The following is a 19,723-nucleotide window of genomic DNA, read 5'->3' on the forward strand; positions in this document are numbered from 1 at the left end:
AGAGACGTAAACTGCAGTTGATGTAGTTGTCCCCTTAAGAAGACTGTGATGCGAAGGAACTTTCGGTAACCCTTGTGAATGGGGATGTGTAAATACGCGTCCTTTAAATCTATTGTAGCAAGGTAATCTCCTGGGTCCAGTAGACTTAGTGCAGACTGAACTGTCTCCATACGGAATTTCTTCTTCCGTATGAATCTGTTGAGATACCTTAGGTCTATAATAGTTCTCCACCTCATCTGAGGCTTTGGAACTAGAAAAACCTTTGAATACACTCCTTGGAAGATTTCTTCTTCCGGAACAGGTTCCAGAACATTCATCTGAATGAACTCCTTTATAGCCTGTTTTATTAGGCATTGCTTCTGGCCTTTTAACCTTTGTGTTATGACATATCTGTCTGGGGGCCTGGCCTGTAGCTCTATACGATAGCCATTTCTTACGGCATCTACAACCCATTGATCCTTTACTACCTTCTCCCATTCTATATGAAAGTTGGTCAATCTGCCCCCTACACGCATACTTTTGGGTCAGAATTCCAGCTTGCGTCTGGGGGGTGGAGCTCCTCTTCCACGGCCTCTTCTCCGCAGTGTAGAGGCTCCTCTGGAGCTACCTCCTCGTGACACTGATGTTTCTCCTCCATCTGATCTTCTGCGTCCCGTGCCTCTATTGGCTGTGCGAAAGGAAGAAAACCACTTTCTCCTGGAAACATAAGGAAGGGATTTACCCTTCTTGTCTGACAAGTTCTCCATGAGTGTGTCTAGCTCAGGCCCAAAGAGTTTATTTGGACGGTATTCCATTGCACACAGTGTACTCTTAGAGTGGGCATCTGCCCCCCAAGGCTTTATCCATAGGGATCTTCTGCCTGTAGTAGACAATGCCATGGATCTTGCTTGTTGTACCGACACATCACAAAGAAAGTCAGAGGCCAGAGCTATCTTCTTAAAAAATACTAAGATGTCATCTCTAGGTACCCCCTTATCTATGTCCTCCTCCATCTGGAGAAGCCATGATCTCAGGTTCTTGGCAACTGCATAAGAAGCAAGTGCTGCTTTAGACTGCCCTGAGGCCGCGAGATAACTGCGGCGTAGGGCATTCTCTATCCTCTTATCCATTGGGTCTGTAAAATTAGATCCATCTTCACTTGGAACCAATGTACGTCTGAACAGCTTTGAAATAGCGACGTCAACCTTGGGGGGCTCTCCCCACTGTCTCTCCTCTTCTTGGTCAATCACATACATGGATTTGAACCTTTTATTAAATATTGGCCCCTTATCTGGTGTCTTCCACTCGTTGACCATAAGTTTCTTCACTAAGGGGTCAACTGCGAATGCTCTAGATCTTTTAGGGATACCGTCTTCACCGACTATTTCAGTCTGCACTACACACTCAGGCTCAAGAGATTTGAACAATCTTGACATTCTTTGCAACGGAAATAAATTTATTTCCTGATCACTCTCCTCTGATTCTGAGGAGTTAACTTCGTCTATGACTCTATATTCCTCAAACATGTCGGACTCTCTGGGAGAAGAATCCATTCTAGTAGTAGCCGCTGGTCTTAACTCTGTCTGAGAAGCTCCAGTTTCATTGTCTTTGAACTGCTTAAACGCATCATGTACAAAGTCCTTCATCCATAATAACATGTCTTTATTAGATAAGGGCTGATCCTCTACAGGAAAGTCATTAGTTCTGCAATTTAGGCAGAAATAAAATTCACTGCCATCTGGCAGGGGGGTGTTACATGATCTGCAAGACATATGTTTTCGCTTCCCAGCAGACTTCCTTGTGGTGGGGCCTCTATCCTCAGAACCGTGAGACATTTTTCTATAATAGAGCAGAGAAGCATTAGTTTAATCTGCTCTAAAATGACTATAACTTAATTCCTTTATTATGCAGTAAGTTTAAGAACAGAGAAACCATCACTGAATAAGGTTACTACACAACCGTATTGTGAGTGAGTGAAATTTGAGCAACCATCCACTAGATGGCAGCAACTCCCTGCAGCCCGGCCAGCCTGAATCTCACTCACTCATACTAGCAAGATGTGATTGCTTCAGCAACACAGCAGAGAGCTCCGGAGGTAAAACCAACATTCTCAAGGATTACTTACCTCGTGGGAGCGTGGCAAAAGGGCAGCAGAGCGGCACAGAATGATGGACGCCAGCAACTTTTATCTCTCCCTCCCTCCTCCCTGCTAGGCGGCACACGCACAAGACGCACGCACACAGCGCCAGCGGGGGGAGGTGGAACCACCTGAGGGATGCGCCGCCTGGTAAGTTACCTAAGAGCCGCAGCCCTATACAGTTAATGCAGCGCCAGAACTAGCGTCTCCTAATGATATAACAACAGGACACCAGTCCTGAGAGAAATAGCGGAGGGAAAGCAAGATCATAAATAGAACAAAATACTTCTCAACATCTCCCCTTCTCCAGAAGGCTGTCCTTTCCCAGGAAGGACAGAAAAAAACACAATAGGAGGGACTAAGTTAGGCAGTTTTATAGGAGCTGTGTTAAATTGATTAATTGACATCTCCTGTTCTACATTTTCAGGAGGATTAGAAATCCCCGTGGGTGCTGCTGCTGTAGGACGACAAGGAAAGGAAAAGGTGTCTCCCTACCATGAGTCTTTGAACTATTTTCCTGTAACCATTTGTCTCTCATGGTTTTCACCTTTCCTATTCCAGCTTTTACCTGTAGGTTACCTTGGGGATCAATATAATGGCAACAAGTAGTTCCTACAACCTGACAAATAACTCCCTCCTTTGCTGTCATGCAGTATAAAACCAAGGTGTGTTGATTGGTGACAATGATTATCTGATTCTGGACAATGTTAGAGGCATTCATGAGTTTTAACACCTCCCATATCTGATCATCCAAATAATCAGTTGTCACCACTAGTTTGTCCCACATCTGCATTACCATGGGGTACAAGAACAAGGTACTGAAAATCATATTGGAGATGCTCATCTCTACTACGTGAGGTTTACCATTTGGTCTGGGTGTATTGTCCTTGGCTCTTCGATAAAGAGTATGTTTAGTTACAGCGTTTACATCTATGTTGGAATGGAGTATTATAAAGGTTGCAGGAGTAAGTCCAGCAATTGTACATAAACCAGTGACATTTCAAGTTGAGTGCTTGGAGCCCTCGGGAAGCACTAGGAGCATCCATCGACAGAGGTACCCGGTCGGGGTGCCAGAAGATCTGTTACAACGGCAAAATAGGGCATACTGGCTGAACTTACAGGACTGTGAGTACAGATCCAACAGTCTCAAAAATTTTCAGTCCCTCAAACAGCAACTGATGGTGCCGTATCAAATCTTTATCTCATTCATCATTCAGTGGCCGAAAAACTGCTGACATGCTCAAGGTCAGAGCCACCGCCAACAGAAGGACCCTCATCCTGTGGTTCCAAAACTTTCTTGCAATAAGCGTGAACCCTATTCATCCTTCCTTAAACTTTTACAGCAGTCTTAGTCTTTAGTAAAACTTGGAAAGTACCATCAAATCTGGGCTCAAATGTCTTTCTCACATGCCTTTTTATGACAACCCAATCACCAGGCACCAGGGGGTGTGTCTCTTCCACTGAGTTTGGATCTGGAATGGAAGCAAACACTTGTTTATGATTGTGCTCCAACCTGTGGGTGAGGGTCTTCATGTAACTGACCATGCTGTCAGTCTGGAGCTGAAACTGTTGAGGAAAATACAGTCCTAGTCTCGGCACAGATCCAAATAATATCTCAAAAGGGGATAAACCAGACCTTTTTCCAGGGGTGGTTCTGATGGAGTAATGGGCCAGTGGGAGGCACTCTGTCTAGGGCCTTCCAGTCTCTCTCATGGCCTTCTGGATTTTTAGTTTTATCGTGCCATTCAATCTTTCGACATGACCGCTGCTTTGGGGGTGATAGGCCATATGCAAAGCCCAAGAGCTCCTATTATCTCCCTCATCCTCTCCCCAGTGAAATGGCTTCCTCTGATTCTATGAACTCTGGTACCCCATACCTGCAGACAAGTTCACTGATGAATTTCTTTGCTGTATTCTTAGCATTTGCAGCCGATACTGGGTAGGCTTCTGGCCATCCTGAAAAGAGATCAACGCACACAAGCACATATTCGTATACTCTCACTTTTGTTAGTTGTATAAAATCTATCTGCAATCTCTGAAACTGGTAAAATGGCCTGGGTGTGTGTTTCTTGGGTGTTTTTACTACCTGTCCTGTGTTATTCAGAGCACAGATCAAGCAACCCTATACAAACCTGCTGGCAGTTGTGGAGAAACCCGATGCAATCCATTTCTTCAGCACAGTGTCCACCATTAGCCCTTTGGCCAGGTGTGTGGGCCCGTGGGCCTCTAGTGCCATCATAGGGTAGAGAGCTCTGGGGAGGCAGATTTTACCTGAGACCTCCCAGAGACCTTGCTCATTCAGGGCTGCTTCTTTATGTACCCAAGAGTCTCTATCTCTTTCATCTGCCTGTGCAGACAGTTTAACCAGCACATCTTCAGACATGTGGTATGGCTTCAGGACGCTGAAAGGGATGACTTTGGAGGTCCAAGGCTTCAATACCACCTGTTTGGCAGCTTGATCTGCCCTCTCATTGCCCCTAGCCTCACCAGTTACCAGTCATTTTACTTTTACAATGGCTACTTCCCCCGGAGGGAACAGTGAGTTCATTAGTTCAAACACAGCATCTTTGTTTTTAATTGATTGCCCTGCTGAAGTGAGGAAATCTCTGGCCCTCCAGATGGGGCCATAGTCATGTGCAATACCGAAGCCATACCTGGAATCTGTGAAGATATTTTACTCTTTTACCATCTGCTATTTTACATGCTTCAGCTAGTGCCTTCAACTCAGCCTCCTGTGCTGACATGTGAGTATGAAGTGGTTCAGCCAATACTACCTCATGTTGCGTGACCACTGCATATCCAGTATGAAATCAACCATCCTTACCCATGTATCTGCTGCCATCTATAAAAATAAAAATAAACTCAAGATCTGGATTAGACAAAGGTTGATCATGTACATGAGAAAATCCAGACTTTTCTTGTTGCATCAATTGTCATGTGAATCATTTTCATTTAAAAGAGACCCTGTACCTCCCTCCCCCATTTCTAAATCTATAATGGGCAGCAACGTTGCAGGATTCAGAATTGTACATCTTTTGAATGTAATTGAGTCAGGCATAAGGAGGCACCACTGCAAAGTTGACAGGCCTTTGATATGTGCTTTGGCTGTACTTGACTGAGGATTCCTTGAATGTCATGAGGAGTCTGTACCACCAGGGGATAATCAAGCACAATTTTTGATGCTTTTTCCACCATGAGTTGCACTGCTGCGACCACCCTGACACAGGAAGGGGCACCGTGAGCTACAGGATCTAATATGGCAGAAAAGTAGGCAACCGGATGCTGCCTGTCTCCACGTTTCTGTGTCAGGACTGGGGTGCTATGGCCACTCAGCTCTGAGCAAAATAGATTAAAAGGCTGGTCATAGTTGGGTATGCCCAGTGCAGGTGCTGACAAAATTGCCAATTTGAGAGAGTAAAAAGACTCTTCTGCCTGGTCACTGAGAGAAAAAGGTTCAGTGCTCAGGCAGATGTACAAAGGCTGCATCAACATGGATACATTTAGAATCCAGGGTCTGCAATAAGACACCAGTCCCCAAAACATTCTGAGGGGTTTTGGCCTCCGAGAAAGTGTGATGTCCTTTACAGCCTGTTTTCTTTCCTCGGTGAGGTGACGGGCACAGTCTGACAAACAGTAACTGAGGAAAGTAACACGAGAGTGGCAAAATTGCACTTTGTCCTTTGAAGATTTACAACCACTTTCTGCCAGAAAGATCAACAATGACAATGATGCATTTTTACATGTTTCATAACTGGGGGCACAAAGCAACAGATCATCAACATATTGCAAAAGGACTATACCATATGGAACCGACCACCCTGTCAACACGGACTGAAGGGCTTGAGTATACATGGTTGGTGAATTATTGGCACCCTGTGGCAGTACTGTTCAGGTATACTGTGTACCCTTAAAGTTAAATACAAACAGATATTGACAGTCCTTGTGGGTAGGAACACTGAAAAATGCATTTGCAAGATCAATCACAGTATAACATGAAGACTCTGAAGGCACTTACATCAACAAGGTATGTGGATTGAGGACAATTGGGGTCTGTAGGACAGTGACCTTGTTGATTTCCCTTAGGTCATGTACCATCCTATAAGTTATAGGCTGAACTTTTATGGCCTTTTTTTTTACCGGAAACAGGGCAGTATTGGCGGGTGAGTTGGTAACCACCAGGACCCCCATTTGAACATATTGTTCAATCTGCTCGTGACAGACTGTTCTTGTGTGTGACTCGGAGGATACTGGTGAACCCGAGGTGGACTGCACCCAGGTTTCAAATGAACCATGAAAGGAGTGACATATAATCTACCAATATCAGTTTTACCCTTTGCCCACAATTTGTTGGGAACTGGCTGCGGGTCCTGCTCCAGGTGTAAAGCTAGAACCCGGGTTAAAACATCATCAGGGGTGTCAATATCTACATGTGTGGTACCATCCTCATTAAAGTAAAGATGAGCCCCCAGTGCCTGCAGGACATCAGTACCCAGAAAATTGAATGGGATATTTTCTTTTACTAACAACTGAGTCACCACTGTACTATCTTTGATTTTCAACTTCATCGGTATAGTTTCAGGAACAAAAACAACTTCCTCCGTGAACCCTAAGGTGGGTACACGTTGTCCACTTATCTGCCATGGTTTCACATAATCTGGATTAGTTACGGTTCTGGCTGCCCCATGTCAACTAAAAAGGGAACTTGCTGATTGCCCACCTGAACTGGTATTTAGATCCGGCAAACTTCGGTCACTGTGGTCATGGCAGATAAGGACACAGGGTTGCCAACTTCCTATTGTGAGGTCACCGGACCATAAGTGTGCACTAAATTCACCTGTTGTTCTTGAGGGAGTAACCGTCAATTTCTGCGTATGTGACCAGGTTTGCCACAATTGTAACATCTGAAGTCACCCCTCCTCTGTCTGGTCTGTCCCTGTTGAACAGACCATGGTCTCTGTTGTCCTTGTACCATATTGATTTTTGAGGATTTGGTAGAGGACATGTCTAGTTCTAATCCCTTAACAGCAGCAACTAACTGAGGTAGAGCTGTCACCCTCCATTTAGGCTTACATGCCTTCAGTTTTGTCTGAAGGGCAGGTCTCAGTCCCTCCATGAAAACAGATGTTAATAACTTCTGTCCCATAGGTCCAGTGGTATCTCAACCCATGTCTGTCCACACTGTCCATAGTCTAGACTCAAATGCCACTACGTCTTCTTTAGTCTCCTGTATTACGTCTTTTAAACTACGGCGCTGTCATCTTCCGTTGTCCTTCTGCCAAAACTCCTGCAATATTCTATGCCCGATGGGTCGGCCTTTTCTCAGTCAGACCATGAGGACTGGTCAGATTTTACCCTTTAAACCAGTTATTTTAGAGGGTCATATGGTGATTCTCCTATTTTAAAGGCCACTAAGTCATTTAAGTCAGCCCATGTTGCCCTATATGTGGCTTGTATCTGTTGTAACATACGTCTACTCCATCTGCGGCCCCGTCAACTGGTGGTGGTACTGGTTAATTGTAGAATAAAACTTGTCACTGGGTATAGTCCTGTCTGGGGTCTGGGCTTCGGTGCCCAACAAACTCTACATGTCTCAGTCCAGTAAGGGTCCTGATTTCCACAAACACTACATGTCCAGTATCCCGGGCAACTGGTGACCATCGGATAAGAGGGTGTTGGCGCACAGGGTACTGGACAGTTTTTGTCTTTCAATCCATCCACATCATCCTTTTTCACATTGATATCATAATATATATTTCCTTCAAATGCTACTCTTGGCCATTTCTCATTCTTCACTTTGTCTGCTGCCTGACACCAACATTCCACAACCTCCACACATTCCTGATCTATCATCCAACCACTATGTGTTCTTTTGAACCTTTTCCAAACTTCAGAATCTAAATTACCATGTTTCATACCCGCCTTCTGTAACACCTTCTTTGTCTTTTTCTTGTCTTGTTTTCCTTCTACATCTTCGACTATGTATTTGGCTAATTTGTACCCATTAGGTATACTCTGTGTGTTGCCCATGTCTATGTGTTAAGAATTTCTCTACCAGACGTCTGAAATATTTAGTTGAAACTAAATTTTAACAACCATCTATCTGCTTCCTTATAATCTCCTGTTAGTGCACCAACTATATTACAGATAGGAAAACTCTATATTGTCTAAACACTTTCTCAGAGGACTCCACGGTTCACTATTTCCTCTACGGGCATTTTCTGTGATACGATACAAAATCCAAACAACAACCAATACATATATAACAACACCAATGACCAATCCAAATGTTTGCCAAGACCAAGACCAATAAAATTCCATATCTCAGCATAAATAGGTTCTTACCATAATAGGCTTGACCGTCAGTAAGACTTTAATAGACCCGTTGCCTCGGACCCAGTTAAAGTAACTGGAAACACAGATATATTGTGTAAGAATAAAGTTCTTACCTTACAGTGTTGTATATTTTAGCTGTGAGTCCAGTTCTCCTCCCGTCATGGCTGGAACTGCAGGGTCAAAAGTCCACTGGTCAAGCCCCATGTTGGGCGCCAAAGAATTGTCAGGACAAAGACCCCTACTCTGATTTATGCTGGGTTCCAAATTATTATGGAAAATAGGTATCGAGTACTCAGAAGAATTGAATAATACAATCATCAAGGCTGTACTCAAACAAGTCTCTGTCTATTTTTTTTATAGAAGGCAAATACTTATACCACATTAGGGCCAGTTCCGGGTATAGACCCACACACTTATCATGAAACATCTAGACATATAGAAAAGTTTATAAAGCAGAAAATGTAAATGTCAGTTAACCGCAAAGACATACATTTATCAGAATCAAGGCAGTAGATATATGTCACACCAAGCAGTTTCCATTTCTCGAGAATAGCAAAGGTGGGGGCTAAGCTACTCCTTCCAGCATCTGCAGAAATTGGCATGCAAAAAGTCACTGATCTATTAACTTCAAAAAAGGTCATACAATGTAAAATGGCCGCTGCAGACACAAAAATGGAGTCTCATCCTTCACAGTCATCAGTAGATATTAGCTTAACTCTGGCAGGCAAATACTTTGGCAACAATCTCAGCCCTGCTATAGTGTAGCTTCCTCAGCTCTGCTATGCTTGGCTGGATAAATACCAACTTCTCTTCTGCTGGAACTTAGGTTAGCTGTAGTCTGTCTCTTACTTTATCTTTATCTTTGAGTACCTCGAGCTCTAGCTTCAGCTTGGATGAAGGCAATGCAAGCCCAGGAGGGGACTAGAAACCAAGTAGATCTCGCAGGCAGGGCCTGCGGGCCCAGCAGAGCGGACAGTACTCTGCTGGCCGACACACAACCTCTCTCAGAGGAGGGTAGACTAGACTGACCCACTAACACTAAAACTCCTCCCTCTCTAAAGAGGGCTGGAATGGAACCAGAAGGTTCCTCTCCAGAGAAGCTAACTCTCTGCCAATGTTGCTGCCATCTGCTGATGAACCAGGCACATTACATGTTAACATTGTTTTACAAGGAAATTAATACACACATTGCAAGGAATTACAGCAATTGTATATAAGATGACACTTGCTGCACCAACCAAGATAGTAGGGGTATAGGAGGTGGTAATGCCACTCTGGGGTATTACATGTACAGTAAGAGCAGTGAGACTATAGAACTCTCTGCCTGAGGAAGTGGTGATGGTGAGTTTGCTAAAAGAGTTCAAGAGGGGCCTGGATGTATTTCTGGGGTGTAATAATATCACAGGCTGTAGCTACTAGAGATGAGATGTCGGTTTGATTGGCACTATTTTAGAGTGCATATGACTTTTTGATTGCTTGGTATTACACCAGAATCTCAGAGCGATGAGATCCACTGTGGCTCTTGCCCCCGGGTGCCCAGCAAGGTCCGTATCGTGGTGTTCCTTAAAAATCTTGTGTCTTAAAGCGAGAGGCACAAACAACCTTCCAGGAGGACAAAGATCAGGAGCCTCTGACTGGGCTGCCTGCACCTCTTCCTCCAATTCAGAAAAAAGAGCAGAGACCACCACACCTTCAGCCAAAATGGGACCCGGGTCTTCAAAATTCCCGCCTCCCGGAAAACAACGTGACAGGGCACCTGCCTTCACATTCTTAACTCCAGGGCGGAACGTGACAACAAAATTAAACCTAGAAAAGAACAAAGACCATCTGGCCTGTCTCGGATTCAGACGCTTGGCTGACTCCAAGTAGGCCAGATTTTTATGGTCAGTAAATACGATAATAGGGTGTCTGGCTCCCTCTAGCCAATGGCGCAATTCCTGAAAAGCCAACTTGATGGCCAACAATTCCCTATCTCCCACATCGTAATTTCTCTCTGCGGAGGAGAGTTTTTTCGAGAAAAAGGCACACGGTCGCCATTTGGCAGGAGAGGAACCCTGAGACAAGACCGCACCCACACCCACCTCAGAAGCATCAACCTCAACTATGAAGGGTAAAGAAATATCAGGTTGCACCAAGATGGGAGCGGAAGAAAAACTCTCCTTGATATTAGAAAAAGCCTTACGCGCCTCTACTGACCAAGAAGAAAAATCTACCCCCTTTCTGGTCATATCAGTGAGTGGTTTAACAATAGAAGAATAATTCAAAATAAACCTCCTGTAATAATTGGCAAAGCCCAAAAAACGCATCAGCACCTTCTGATTCTCAGGAAGCTCCCACTCAAGCACAGTGCGGATCTTCTCGGGGTCCATGCGAAAACCAGAAGCGGAGAGAAGAAACCCCAGAAATTGAATTTCTGGAACCGCAAACACACATTTTTCCAGTTTCGCATATAATTTATTCTCCCGCAGGATGAGCAAGACCTGACGTAAATGTTCCTTATGAGTTTTGAAATCAGGAGAAAAAATCAAAATGTCATCCAAATACACTAATACAAATTTTCCCATCAAATGATAAAAAATGCTGTTCACGAAATGCTGAAAAACGGCTGGGGCATTCATCAAACCAAAAGGCATAACCAAATTCTCAAAATAGCCATCAGGGGTATTGAAGGCCGTCTTCCATTCGTCTCCTTCTCTGACCCTGACCAGGTTGTATGCCCCTCTTAGATCTAATTTGGAAAAGACTTTAGCCCCAACAACCTGGTTAAACAGGTCCGGGATCAGAGGAAGCGGATAAGGGTCACGAATAGTGATACTGTTCAGCTCCCTGAATCCAGACATGGTCTTAAAGAACTATCTTTTTTCTTAACAAAGAAAAAACCAGCGGCAACAGGTGACTTCGAGGGTCGTATGTGTCCTTTTCTCAGACTCTCAGAGATATAAGCACGCATAGCGATCCTCTCAGGTTGGGAAAGATTGTATAAACGAGATTTAGGCAGCTTGGCGCCTGGGATGAGATTAATAGGGCAATCGTACTCCCTGTGCGGGGGCAAATCCTGAACTCCACTCTCAGAGAAGACATCTGAAAATTCTGAGAGAAAAGATGGTACAGTCTTAGTAGCAACCTCAGAAACAGATGTCGTGAGGCAATTCTCTCTACAAAAGTCACTCCAACCATTTATTTGCCTCGCTTGCCAATCAATGGTGGGGTTATGTTTAGTGAGCCAGGGTAGCCCCAACACTAGAGGAGTAGGCAAACTGCTAAGGACGAAACATGACACATCCTCAACATGAGCATCACTCACAATTAAACGGATATTGTAAACTATGCCCTTTAATGATTTCTGAGAAAGTGGAGCGGAATCAATAGCAAAAACAGGAATATCCTTTCCCAAAGGCTCACCTGGAAACCATGAGTTATTGCAAATTGATTATCAATGAGATTGACAGCTGCTCCACTATCCACAAAAATCTCACAAAAAATGATCTTGCTCTCTAGCGCCACCCTAGCAGGCAGGACAAAACGGGAACTACAAGCAAACGGAAAACCTTCAATTTCTGCCTCAACCCTGCCAATAGTAACAGACGGAACATTTTTAAAAGATTTTTTCCTCTTTGTTTCTTTATTACTCCCAGAAAACTGCCTGAATCTCCTAGAGGGACAAACATTTGCCAAATGATTTATACCTCCACAACAAAAACAAACCCTCCCATGCGAGCTGAATCTTCTATTGTCAGAAGTTATCAACACCAGCTGCATGGGCTCCTGCTCAGAAGGGGCTGACAGCGACCGAGACCCCTGTGCACAGAATGAGACCGCTGCACTGTCCTGGGACTGAGTATGACAGGAAGGAGATATCTCTCCTCTCTCTCTAAGACGCCTGTGATTACGAACGGCCTGAGACATAGCAGAGTCCAAGGAAATAGGCCTCTCATGAAAGGCAAATGCATCTTTCAATCCCTCTGAAAGACCATGGCAAAATTGACTTCGGAATGCAGCATCATTCCAACCAGTATCAGCTGCCCATCTCTGAAATTCTGAGCAGTATATCTCTGCGGATTGTTTACCCTGGCATAATAGACGTAGTCTAGACTCAGCCAGAGCAATACGATCCGGATCATCATATATCTGACCCAGGGATAAAAAGAATTCATCCACTGAACGGAGAGGCCGGCAGCGAAAAAGGCCCAAGACTGAGCGTTACCCCTGAGCAGCGATATAATGATCCCCACCCTCCGTTCCTCATCACCAGAGGAATGGGGAAGAAGGCGAAAATGGAGTTTGCAAGCCTCTCTAAAACGCACAAAATTCTCACTACCCCCGGAGAACGTATTTGGGAGCGAGATCTTAGGCTCAGAACAAACTCCATGAACGCAAGCTGAACCGGTCACTTGAAGCTGAGAAAAAGTCTTACGGAGATCAGCTACCTCCAAAGAAAGACCCTGGAAGCGTTCAGCCAAAAGTGAAACCGGATCCATGCTTGAGACGGTTTTGGCGGCTTATAATGTCACGGACGGTGTACAGGAAACAAGACAATGCAACATGCATATATGACTCACTGGATCCAAAGCTAAGGAACCAAAAGGGAGACCCCTGCTCAAGAGCTGGCACTTTCCCTGGCTGCTCAGTCTATGCAGAAATCCCAAAGGTGGATGGTTGCATGTCCACGTACCTCGACTATATAACACCTGAACACCCTACAATAGTGTGGGGACACGACCACCGGCTCCCTACACCAGACACGGAGGGAGTCAGGGTCACCTGGGATCCAGCAAACAGAAAATAACAGATAAATGTACAGCACTTAACTTAGTAGCAGACTGGGAAATAGGATCAGCATGCACACACACTCCAGGAAGAAGTATAAGCCGCCCAGTAAAGCATTATGGGGAGGAATTTAAAGGGAAGCAATCAGTCCAACTACATGACAGATGAGAGAGGCTAACGAGATGAGGAACTGAATACCACAACAAATAAAACTCAAGGAGGAGGTTCTGAAAGGCCTCTGTCAGAGCTTCTCAGCTGTCTGGTTGTGATACATTGCTGCATGTTTACAGTTTGCACAAGAGCACCTGGATGTTCCACAGCAGTACTGGCCAGATATTGTGTGGATAGATGAAACCAAAGTTGAGTTGTTTGGAAGAAACACACAACACTATGTGTGGAGAAAAAAAGGCACAGCACACCAACATCAAAACCTCATGTGAAGTATGGTGGTGTCAGGATTCGAACCCATAGTGTTGTGTGTTTGGAAGAAACACACAACACTATGTGTGGAGAAAAAAAGGCACAGCACACCAACATCAAAACCTCATGTGAAGTATGGTGGTGTCAGGATTCGAACCCATGACCGGCCATGTCCCAGGCGGTAGCTCTAGCCACTAGACTACCAACCCTTCTGGACTTTTCCTTCTACTGAACTCTTTGATCTACCTTGTTCCAGCCTTGCCTTGTTAATCTCTGTGATTCCTTGCACCTGCTACTTCCTCTTTATAAGCCCAGCCTCTTGCACCAGATCCCTGCTGGTTATTGTTCTTCTGGACTTGATCCTGCGGCATCTACTGCTGTTCCTCTGTTGCTTCTGCTACCAACTCGACTGCTGCCGACCTCGGAATTGTCCCCGACTACTCTTCTGCTTGTCCCTACCAACTGAACTGCTACCACCGTACCCGATCCGGATTGTCTGACCACCCTCACTGCCGCCTGCCCTGACCCACCGCCTGCCAACCGGTTACGCCTCTGCCTGACTTCCTGCAACTACAACCTGCCTGCGGTCCTTGCCACTGGCCTCCACCTCCAGCCAGCTGTCCTCTGACTCAGGTGAGCCTGTAGGATTGTAACAGAATAACCAGCCGAAAAATGGAGTCCGCGATGGCCACCCTGCGCAAACAAGTCTCCGAACTTCAGGAGTTTGGCACCTCTGCCCAAAAGGAAATGGCTCAACTTCAAGGTGCAATCCAGAGCCAACAGAGGGAAATTATTGACTTGCAGCGTCAACTACTGGACGTACGCGGCGCGGTCACAGACACCCGCATGCCTCTCCCGTCAAAGTTTAACGGCGATCGGCGCCAGTTTCGGGGGTTCCTCAACCAGTGCCGTATCTACTTTCAGATGCAGCCGGGCTCCTTTTCCTCAGACAGAAGGAAGATCCTGTTCATCATTAACCTTCTAACTGACGAGGCCCTGGCATGGGCATCCCCATATGTGGAATCCCACAGTCTCTTATTAAATAACCTAGACAACTTTACCGCAGCCATGAGCCAAGTCTTCGACGACCCTAACCGCTGCGCGACTGCCGAGGCTAGGCTGCACAGTCTACGGCAGGGAAGACGCTCTGTAGCCGAGTATACCTCCGAGTTCCGCCGCTGGGTCACGGATACCACCTGGAACCCCGCTGCTCAGAAAAGTCAATTTTGCCGCGGACTCTCCGAACTTATAAAGGATGAGCTCGCCAGGGTAGACGCCCCAGACGATCTGGATGACTTCATCCAACTGTGCATCCGAATTGACCGGAGACTTGCGGAAAGAAGGAGAGAAAGACTCTGGTCCTTAGATAACAGGCCCGCATACCCTTTCACTCCATCGACTCAGCCGGCTCACCAACCCTCAACCGAACCGATGCAGGTCGACACACTGCGCAAGACTCTATCGGCTGCTGAAAAGGAGAGACGACTGGCCACAGGCCTCTGCCTTTACTGTGGCGAGCCAGGGCACTTCGCTATTAAGTGCCCCAATAAGACTCGCCGAACCATCGCTGTCACTAAATTACAGGAATTACAACAAGCCACAATCTCACCCTTGGCCTCTGAAACCATGGACATTACAGGTACCGGGTCCCACTTCATTGTACCCATCCTTATCACCATTGGGGAACAACAGCTTCCCTGCTCTGCAATGCTTGACTCGGGGGCCGGCGGAAATTTCATGGACTTGACCTTCGCCCATGAGAACAACATACCACTGGTAACCAGGGCAGCCCCCATCGATCTGGAAACCGTCGATGGGACCCCGCTCTCTTCTGGGCCGGTTACGCACCAAACCGCTGATCTTCAACTCCTCGTCAAACCCGATCATCAGGAAACCATTTACTTCTCCCTGATCACCTCCCCTAAGTTTCCGGTGATCCTAGGCATCCCTTGGTTGGAAACCCACAACCCCTTGGTAGACTGGGACGCCCGCTGCATACGGTTTCGCTCGGACTTTTGTTCTCAGAACTGTTTACGTGAATCCGTCCCTCCTCCGCCCGAAGAACCTACTATATTCGGACTATCCACCAAGGAGCTTTTACCCCCTCAATATCGGGAGTTCCAGGATGTCTGTGACAAAAGAAATGCAGACAAACTGTCCCCGCATCGGCCTTATGACTGCCCGATTGAGCTGCTTCCTGGAGCAGAAATACCCTTCGGCAGTATATACTCCCTCTCCGAGCCGGAACTCAAGGCCCTGAAGGAGTACCTTGATGAAAATCTAAAAAAAGGTTTTATCCGACCTTCCACATCTCCTGCAGGGGCCCCTTTCTTCTTCGTGGAAAAAAAAGACTCTTCTCTACGCCCTTGCATAGATTATCGAAAGCTCAACAACGTTACTGTAAAGAACCGGTACCCTCTTCCCCCTGATTTCTAAACTCCTTGAGAGACTTCGGGAGGCAAAAGTCTTCACTAAGCTCGATCTCCGAGGAGCCTACAACCTGGTCCGAATTCGCCCGGGGGACGAGTGGAAAACCGCCTTCCGAACCCGCTACGGTCACTTTGAGTATCTGGTCATGCCTTTCGGCCTCTGCAATGCCCCTGCTACCTTCCAACATTTTATCAACGACGTCCTCAGGGACATGCTTGACCAATTTGTGGTAACATATCTGGACGATATTTTGATTTTCTCAGAAGACCCTGAACAACATCGTGGGCATGTCCGCAGGGTTCTACAGAAACTCCGTGAACAGTCTCTCTATATTAAGCTGGAGAAGTGTGAATTTGAACAGACTTCCACCCAATTCCTCGGCTATATTATTTCCCCGGAGGGCTTAAGTATGGATCCCCGGAAGATCCAGGCCGTGACTGAGTGGCCCGCCCCGAAGAACGAAAAGGAGGTCCAGAGATTTATAGGTTTCGCAAACTTTTATCGGAAATTCATCAGGAACTTTTCGAAAATCATCGCCCCAATCACTCAACTAACAAAAAAGACTGTCCCCTTCATGTGGACTCCGGAGGCACAGGAGGCCTTTGCTAAACTGAAGTCCCTCTTCACCTCTGCCCCGATCATGGCCCACCCAAACCCTGAATTACCATTTACGGTCGAGGTGGATGCCTCCGACACTGCGGTGGGCGCAATTCTGTCTCAACGTTCAGGGGAAAAGATGCTCCTACACCCTTGCGCTTTCTTCTCCCGCCAGATGTCCCCCGCTGAACGGAATTACGACATCGGGAATAAGGAACTGCTGGCAATCAAGGACGCTTTCACCGAGTGGAGACACTTGCTGGAGGGGGCCCACAATCCCATCTCTGTATACACCGACCACCGGAACCTAGAGTTTATCCGCAGCGCCAAGAGACTCACCGCCAGACAGGCCAGGTGGAGTCTGTTTTTCTCCAGATTCAATTTTATTATCTCCTATCGCCCTGGGTCGAAGAACGGCAAAGCGGATGCTCTCTCAAGGATGTTCTCTGAAACCTCTCAGATCAATGAGGCTCCGGCCGGTATCCTTCCCGACAGAAGCATCCTAGGAGCCACCTACTCAAGGGAACTCCTGGGTTCCCTCAAGGAAGGGTATGAGAATGATCACCTCCTCACCTACCCACCTGGAGCTGTAAACCTTACTCTCAAGGGTGGCTACTGGTTGTACCGGGATCAGCAGTTGTACGTACCAGAATCTGCACGACTTGACGTACTTAAACTCCACCACGATTCCAAACCGGCCGGCCATCTGGGTATCAGAAGGACCCAGGAGCTCCTCTCCCGTTTCTTCTGGTGGCCAACTTACAGAAAAGATACCGAGAGGTTTGTCTCCTCATGCACGACGTGTGCCCGCAACAAGACCCCCCGCTCCTCCCCCGTGGGCTTGCTATGTCCACTCCCAGTTCCCTCCCGCCCCTGGGGTTCAATCTCCATGGACTTTATTGTGGACCTTCCTCCCTCCAAGGGTATGAACACCGTTCTGGTCGTCGTCGACCGTCTCACCAAAATGGCCCACTTCATCCCCTGCAAGGGCCTACCTACCGCCAAACAGACGGCCGATCTGGTACTCCGAGAGGTTTTTAGGCTACATGGGGCCCCGGACGATGTAGTTTCGGATCGGGGAGTACATTTCACTTCCAGGTTCTGGAGAAACTTCTGTCAAGCCCTGGGGATCAAGGTGAACCTGTCTTCTGCATTCCACCCCCAATCCAATGGGCAGACCGAGAGAACAAATCAAATCCTCAAGCAGTATTTGCGCTGTTTTGTCACCCCATCTGCAGGACGACTGGCTGGACCACCTCTCCACGGCCGAGTTCGCCTATAACAATGCGGAGCACAGTTCTACCCAATACAGCCCGTTCTACGCTAACACCGGCCTACACCCAACCTTCATCCCTCATTTGCCCATTTCCACCACAGTCCCAGCTGTGGCTGAACGTATTGCAAATCTACAACAGGCACAGGAAAATATTCAGGACAATTTACAACGAGCCCAGAGCCGCTTCAAGCAGGCTGCGGATAAACACCGCAAACCCGCTCCGGAATTCCAGGTAGGAGACAAGGTGTGGCTCTCCACCAAGAAACCTAAGCCCAAAGGTTCCCTCCTGGAAGTTGGGCCAAAAATACATGGGTCCTTTCCAGATCACGGCTCGAATCAACGAAGTCACCTTCCGACTCGACCTTCCCGACGCCATCCGAGTGCACCCGGTGTTCCACTGCTCTCTATTGAAACCACATGTTGAGAACACTTTCCCAGGCCGCCACCCCCCTCCTCCTCCTCCGGTAAGAGTACAAGACCAGCAGGAATACATTGTGGCCAAGATCCTTGACTCCAGACTCCACCGTGGAAGGCTGCAGTATCTAGTTGGGTGGAAGGGCTATTCCCCCGAGGATAACTCCTGGGAGCCGGAGGAAAATGTCCATGCCCCCAGACTGGTAAAAGCTTTCCACCAAAGACATCCCGATAAACCATCATCTGCGGTGCCCAGAGGTCACCTTGGAGGGGGGGGGGGGAGTACTGTCAGGATTCGAACCCATGACTGGCCATGTCCCAGGCAGTAGCTCTAGCCACTAGACTACCAACCCTTCTGGACTTTTCCTTCTACTGAACTCTTTGATCTACCTTGTTCCAGCCTTGCCTTGTTAATCTCTGTGATTCCTTGCACCTGCTACTTCCTCTTTATAAGCCCAGCCTCTTGCACCAGATCCCTGCTGGTTATTGTTCTTCTGGACTTGATCCTGCTGCATCTACTGCTGTTCCTCTGTTGCTTCTGCTACCAACTCGACTGCTGCCGACCTCGGAATTGTCCCCGACTACTCTTCTGCTTGTCCCTACCAACTGAACTGCTACCACCGTACCCGATCCAGATTGTCTGACCACGCTCACTGCCGCCTGCCCTGACCAACCGCCTGCCAACCGGTTACGCCTCTGCCTGACTTCCTGCAACTACAACCTGCCTGCGGTCCTTGCCACTGGGCTCCCACCTCCAGCCAGCTGTCCTCTGACTCAGGTGAGCCTGTAGGATTGTAACAGGTGTTGGGGGCATCATGGTTTGGGGATGCTTTGCTGCATCAGGGCCTGGACGGATTGCGATCATTGAAGGAAAAATGAATTCCCAAGTTTATCAAGACATTTTGCAGGAGAACTTAAGGCCATCTGTCCACCAGCTGAAGCTCAACAGAAGATGGGTGTTGCAACAGGACAACGACCCAAAGCATAGAAGTAAAAAACAACAGAATGGCTTAAACAGAAGAAAATATGCCTTCTGGAGTGGCCCAGTTAGAGTCCTGACCTCAACCCGATTGAGATGCTGTGGCATGACCTCAAGAAAGCGATTCACACCAGAAATCCCAAGAATATTGCTGAACTGAAACAGTTCTGTAAAGAGGAATGGTCAAGAATTACTCCTGACCGATCTGCAACTACAGGAAACGTTTGGTTAAAGTTATTGCTGACAAAGGCGGTTCAACCAGTTATTAAATCCAAGGGTTCACATACTTTTTCCACCTGCACTGTGAATGTTTACATGGTGTGTTCAATAAAAACATGGTAACATTTAATTCTTTGTGTGTTATTAGTTTATGCAGACTGTGATTGTCTAT

The sequence above is a fragment of the Bufo gargarizans genome, chromosome 1 (assembly GCF_014858855.1).
Source record: "Bufo gargarizans isolate SCDJY-AF-19 chromosome 1, ASM1485885v1, whole genome shotgun sequence".
Classification (NCBI taxonomy): domain Eukaryota; kingdom Metazoa; phylum Chordata; class Amphibia; order Anura; family Bufonidae; genus Bufo; species Bufo gargarizans.